Source organism: Biomphalaria glabrata, chromosome 13 (genome assembly GCF_947242115.1).
Source record: "Biomphalaria glabrata chromosome 13, xgBioGlab47.1, whole genome shotgun sequence".
Classification (NCBI taxonomy): domain Eukaryota; kingdom Metazoa; phylum Mollusca; class Gastropoda; family Planorbidae; genus Biomphalaria; species Biomphalaria glabrata.
In genome coordinates, this window is record NC_074723.1 from 33,461,041 (window position 1) to 33,467,542 (window position 6,502).

A 6,502-nucleotide genomic window follows, 5' to 3' on the forward strand; every position below is an offset into this window, starting at 1 on the left:
ACGTTAATGTATATTTAATTACCCGCCCACAACCGCAAGGACCTAAAAATAAGTATCTAAATATATTTGTAGTAAAGGACACAGTTTTATTAACAAATCTGTTAGTTCTGCGACCCCCCCCCCCCCCGCTCACACAAGCCTGCCTCATTATAATCCAAAAGTTTTAAAGTTGTACGACAATATTTATAATTATAAAAAAAGAACAGCATAAGATAAACATAGGTCTACTACTTCTTGTACACTCTATACATTGTATGTATTCAGAACTCTTCTATCCATGTTTTTATGCATTACAAAATTTTAACGTAAAATTTCAACTTTCCATAAAATGTTTAATTTGTTGCACATGCACTTGCTAATATCACTTAGTAAATACAAGACAAGGGCTAAGATAGACTGTTTTTTTTTAACTTTTTATAAGGTTAAATGCTTTATTTAAAGCAGGGGTTCTCAACCTTTGGTTCGAGACCACCCTTGGGGGTCTAATAACGATTCGCCAGGAGTAGCCTAAGACTATCGAAAATATGAATTGTTATTGTCTACTCTTCTATTACTGTATTTGTGTGTGTGTGTGTGGGGGTCGCGGCAGAGTGGGGGATTGTAAAAAGGGGTCGCCGAGCTTAAAAGGTTGAGAACCGCTGATTTAAAGTAATTAAGGCAAAGTCTTTACTTTTATTAACAGTGTGCAATGATGGTGTGTACAGTTGTTGTGTACTGATGTGTACATTTGTTTAGAACTAATGATGTGCAATGATGGTGTAAATAATTAGTATGTATACATGGTGTGCACTGATGATGTGTACATATGGTGTGTACTGATGATGTGTACATGGGTGTGTATAGATGATTTTTTTCTGTTGGTGTGTAATGTTGATGTTTAATGTTGGTGTGTAATGTTGATGTGTACTGATAGCGTGTAATGTTGATGATTACTGATTCTGAGTAATGTCATAGTTTACCGATGAAGTGTACATATGGCGTGTACTGATGATGTGTACTTGGGTGTGTATTGAAGATTTTTTTTCTGTTGGTGTGTAATGTTGATGTGTACTGATAGCGTGTAATGTTGATGATTACTGATTGTGAGTAATGTCATAGTTTACCGTTGAAGTGCACTGATGATTTGTAATGATGACTTTATTGATGATGTGCACTGATTGTGATTATTCCTGATGTGTGCATCTGGGTATGTACTAATGACATGTGCTGATTATACGTACTGATGATATGTATTGATGATAAGTACAGAAGATTTGTACTACTGGTGTGCATGCCTACCAATGGTTTTTATTTAATCCGCGTGAATACATATATTACAAACATGACTTTGTCTGAAGGAAATGGGGTGAAGAGAGAACATTAAAACTCGACTTTACCGGCGGGTCCAAGAAAAATTTTAAACAAAACAACAACATCACAAAAAAATAACAACAACAACATATAGCCTAGGGCCAAATCAACCGGTCGGACCTAATGAGTAATGTAAGTGTAGTATCTATTACACCTAGTTTGTAGGTACAGAAGTTGATCTAGATCTGGACTAGATCTTAGACAGTTTGAAATCAGAAGGATAGGAATAAAACAAACAAACACGTTAAATGACTAGATACAACAACAGCAACAACAAAAAAAAAGACATTAGCAACAACATAATCAACAAAAACATAACATTAGCAAAAAAAAAAAACAACAACTAAATTGGAGAACAATGATTTTATTTCATTATATTTCTGTGTTCCCTTTGTTATGCCGTTCTCTTTCCGCCTTTCTTTAACTAAAAAGAAGCCCAATTAAATAGGATTTAAATACATTAATAGATTAATTAATCTTTAAAACTAACTTTATAATGAACAAAAAGTTACTTGTATATATATGAGAGAGAAAGGCCTTGATTAATTAAATCACTGATTCAGGTGTCCTTAAGGTCCGAGAACGTCCGGTTCCCTATTATGAACCTCTTGACCACTGAAAGTCTTTTTATCCATGGCCAGGATGAGGGATCGGCTGTTCACCAATTCCTCTGTCCGAAGACCCGCCTTATCCGAAGTGATCATGTATTCACACCCCGTGTGTCGCTAGTCATGGTCCCCTTGAGCCACGCACGAGTTCCCTCTCCCGTGCGAGGCCGACGGCCGAGCCGCGTGGGGGCGCTTCATATGCCTATAATGTCCCACCGAACCCGTGCGAGGGTCCATCACAGCGCGTATGGCCCCCGTTAGGGAACGAATCGATGGGGGGTTGGACGGGTTAGCGAGCCTTTGTTACATCCCTACCACGTGCAGTGTACAGTCTCTCGACCGTACGTGTGGTAGCCCACTGAGAGCCATGTGTGCTACCGTACTTGGCGTATCCGACTCCCTTGGCGGACGTTTCCTCCGGAGGGCCACGTAGAGGCGACGGGAGCTGGAATTCCTCCGGGAAAAATATGGAACACTTCACGAAATTGAATCCCTTAATTCTTCGCTTGTCGTGGACAAAAAATTAATAAATAAATTTAAACAGTTATTAGTTTCAGCGTGCTGGGACAACTAAATCTCTCACGATCAAAACCGATGAGATTAAATTGGCTAAAACCGATTGTTTAGTTGCTATTCTGACCCAATATGTTTTTGAAAGATGTCGTTATACAAAACTCTTTTTTTAACCATGTAGATCGAGACAAAATGTCTTTGGCATCTGAAGTACTATTTTCTAACGACTATTTTCCGCTAAAAGGAACGTCTGTAATATAAAATAAAAGATTGAATGTATATGCACATGTATTTAACACCTAAACCAAAATGCAACTAATTCTCATAGTTACAATGAGGCATATAAATCTAGATCTAAACCAGGGACGTAGCTAGAATTCTCCATCATTTGGGGGCCAGGGGGGAGGGGGCTTGACCTCTATGAGGGCATTTTCATTTTGCGTATTATTTAAATTTTGATTTAAAGAAAAACACTCATTTGAAGGACCCTTTCCATAGGGGGCCCCCTTTAAATGGGGCTTTGGGGGATTTTAAAATTTCTACCCACCCCTGTCCTAACCTAGCCACGCCACTGATCTAAACTTTATGTTTTACTAAGTTATTGAAACAAAAAAAAAATGGTTTAGACGGAGTCAGTGACAGAGATGCGGTCTCAAACAAAGAAATCTTATGCCGAACCGGGTTGTCGACCATTTAATGAGATCGTAAGGAGCGTTTGCATGAGGTTTGCTGGACCCCCTCCAACAGATTGAGTTACTGCAAACCAAGATGGAGGCCAATACGAGGAAAGCACAAACAGGGACGTCCTCGTATTACTTGGCGCCACACCTTCAAGGCGGACCTCAGAGCAGTAGACACCAGGTGGGAGGGGGGTTCAGACATTTCCCAGTGACAATTTTTTTTTGTGATTGCAGCCCAAAGCGCCAAACTGCGCGGGAGGATCTAAGTCTAAGTAAGAGAAAAAAAAAAACTATTGAAAAGTTCAAGACTTTACATCCGCGCCAGGCATAATATGCTCAGAGTTAGCCCCATATGTCGAGACAAACAGATTTGAGATACGCTTTGTAAATAAAAAAAATCCTTAACAAAAATATGCCCTACTTCTTCCTTATTGATACACGCATGAGTGGTACAAAACTATCCTTTCTCATTGTTGAAACAAATGTACATGTTTTGACTACTTTCTAAGAACTCACAAATAGTAAACGCTAGATAAATCAAGCCATTAACAAACATAATAGATGAATGTGGTATGATCTAGAACTTACATTACAATACCTGTAGTAGCACCTGATTTTATTATTAGCCTCACACATGCAGTATTTACAATCCGATTCCAGAACTAAGCTTCCTACTTTGTAGTACTAGGTCAAATAATATATAAACAGAATTTCAGATATTAAGGAAAAACAGTATATTTTTGTTTTAGATGGTAATTACTTATCTCTGATGTATGGTTATCACCTAACTCAGATGTTTGGTAATCACTTATCTCTGATGTATGGTTATCACCTAACTCAGATGTTTGGTAATCACTTATCTCTGATGTATGGTTATCACCTAACTCAGATGTTTGGTAATACTTATCTCTGATGTATGGTTATCACCTAACTCAGATGTTTAGTTATCACTAAATTCAATGTTTTGTTATCACTAAATTCAATGTTTTGTTATCACTAAACCCAGATGTTCAGTTATCACTAAATTCAATGTTTGGTTATCACTAAATTCAATGTTTTGTTATCACTAAACAAAGATGTTCAGTTATCACTAAATTCAATGTTTTGTTATCACTAAATTCAATGTTTTGTTATCACTAAATTCAATGTTTTGTTATCACTAAATTCAATGTTTTGTTATCACTAAATTCAATGTTTGGTTACCACTAAATTCAATGTTTGGTTATCACTAAACTTCGATGTATATTTATACGTCGCCCAACCATGCGGGACAACACGAACGCATGCCGACTCTCTAACCCTCGATGGGAAGCGTGGTCGAGAGGCTAAGTGCGCTTGAACTATATATATATATATATATATATATATATATATATATATATATATATATGTTTCGGATGTTTGTATGTATAGTGAGAGAAAAAGACAATTCCAGATAAATCTTATACCGTTAATTAAATATTCGGAATGGTCTCGTATGTAAATAAGATGTACCGTAGCGTTAGGGAGAGAATTTTATACCATATTTTGGTGTTTGGAAGTTGTTTTCCTTAAAAATCGGAACATAATATTAACGATAATTTGATTTTAAACTGTCTAGCTAGAAAATTAAATGTAATGTTCGACAAAAGTTTGATTTTAGAGTTAAAATGTTTTTTATAAAAATCCGGAACAACCGATATTCGTAAATGAGAAGACTTTTTGTTTTATTTATTAGAAGAGGGATTTCAAACAGTTATTTGCGTTAGTAATTTTGTATGTAAAATTCGGAACAATTTTGGCGACGATTTGTAAGAAAGTTTAAGTAATGTAGGTTGATTTCTTTTTTTAAAATCAAATCCGGAATATTCTTTACAGATAAAAAAAAAATTATATTTGCAGCAAGAAAATTCCATGTAAAGTAAGTCTAAAAAGTGTTTTTCTATAATCATTTCTAGTAAACTACGGAACAATAGGATATCCAGGGGTGGACTGGGTATCAAAACCGGCCCGGGCATTTCTATACCATCCGGCCCATAATTTATATTTTATAAGATGGACATCCAGTTCTAAGACTACCTGTCCTCAAAATCATTATGTTAAATTTGATAATGTATCGATAGCTGTACACATGCTAACAGTAACACCAAGTCCTTATAAAGAATAATGGCTTTATGCTGCTTTTTAATCGCAAAGTGTATAGCCCCTAAAATGATGAAGCTCTATGGATGTAGGGCATTGTAGGCTATTACATTATTTCGGAAAATATGTAAGATTAAATTAGTAGGCCTTAGTAGAGTCTGTAAAAGATTTATTTTTTTAAATACTTCGCTCAGAGGCCCCTTCCCCTGAAAAAGGAATACTATAAAACATTTAACAGTGGCATCCATGCGGCCCATATCTTATAAAATACAGACGTGATTTAAAAAAAGAACATGCTTACTGTGGTCCTACCGGCCCATTTGGATACCGGCCCACCGGGCATTTGCCCGAATGCCCATATAGCCAGTCCGCCCCTGAGGATATCGATAATTAAACTATATTGACTTATTGTCCAAGAATATAAGGGTAAAGTAAGTCAATGATGCTATTTGAAAAAATCATTGGACATAATATTTTTTTTTATAAAACAACTTCCAGAATAACTTCATAGTTCATAGGAAGGAAATTGCATGTAATACAAGTTAAAAGAGCAAACAAACATTCGTTGGCATTGATTTGCTTTTCATAAAAACATCCGGAACAATCTATTATAGATACTTAAAACTATTGCAATGTTTTGAAAGGAACACTGAAGGTTAAATTCGATTTTCAATATCGTTTAATGTTTGTTGTTGTTTCTTTATATATATATATTGTTACGAATCTCACTATCCAGGCTCTCTGCAAACTGCACCTTACACCACCAACTTAAAGAACTTGACAACTCAGGGCTCCAAAGTAACGTACGACTTTAATAGTTGAATAAATAACAGCCAATACTGAACAATTGGCAACACGTACACTGTACAAATATCTCTCCGATAACACCGTTCCGCCGTATCAACTCTTGCACTGGCCTCTCCGTCTCGTTCCGGGCTTGCACTGGGTTCAACAGTTCAGGACTGACTTCACACACTAGGCTCGTTGTGTCGGACTCGATCGCAGACCAAGATCAAGACGCCAGCCGTCTCAACTGTACTTGACAGTACTCCGCACTGAACCGTCGTAATGCTCCGTACAGAACCACACCGCTGAACTGTGCTGTAGTCGACCGGACTGTAGTGAACCGGGCTCTGAACCCCTGCCGTGAACCCTGCTGTATTGAGCCCCTTTTCTCGACCGACCTGACTGCGACACCTCCGCTCTTTATATAGGGTCCCTACTGGCCTT

At 37.2% G+C, this 6,502-nt stretch overlaps 1 long non-coding RNA gene across 2 annotated transcripts in view; it reads right to left on the bottom strand.

Annotated features, from left to right (window-relative positions):
* Positions 1–1,698: 1,698 nt before the first annotated feature.
* The window catches only part of LOC106077848 (uncharacterized), a 10,392-nt gene continuing 5,588 nt past the window's right edge, over positions 1,699–6,502 (bottom strand). The window contains exons 4-5 of one of the 2 annotated variants that reach the window (XR_001219732.2): positions 3,750–3,835; positions 1,699–1,774 (exon numbers count right to left, since the gene is read on the bottom strand). This is a non-coding gene — a long non-coding RNA (uncharacterized LOC106077848). Of the gene's footprint in view, positions 1,775–3,739; positions 3,836–6,502 lie in introns of both variants that reach the window. The other variant, XR_001219731.2, reaches the window with a different exon arrangement.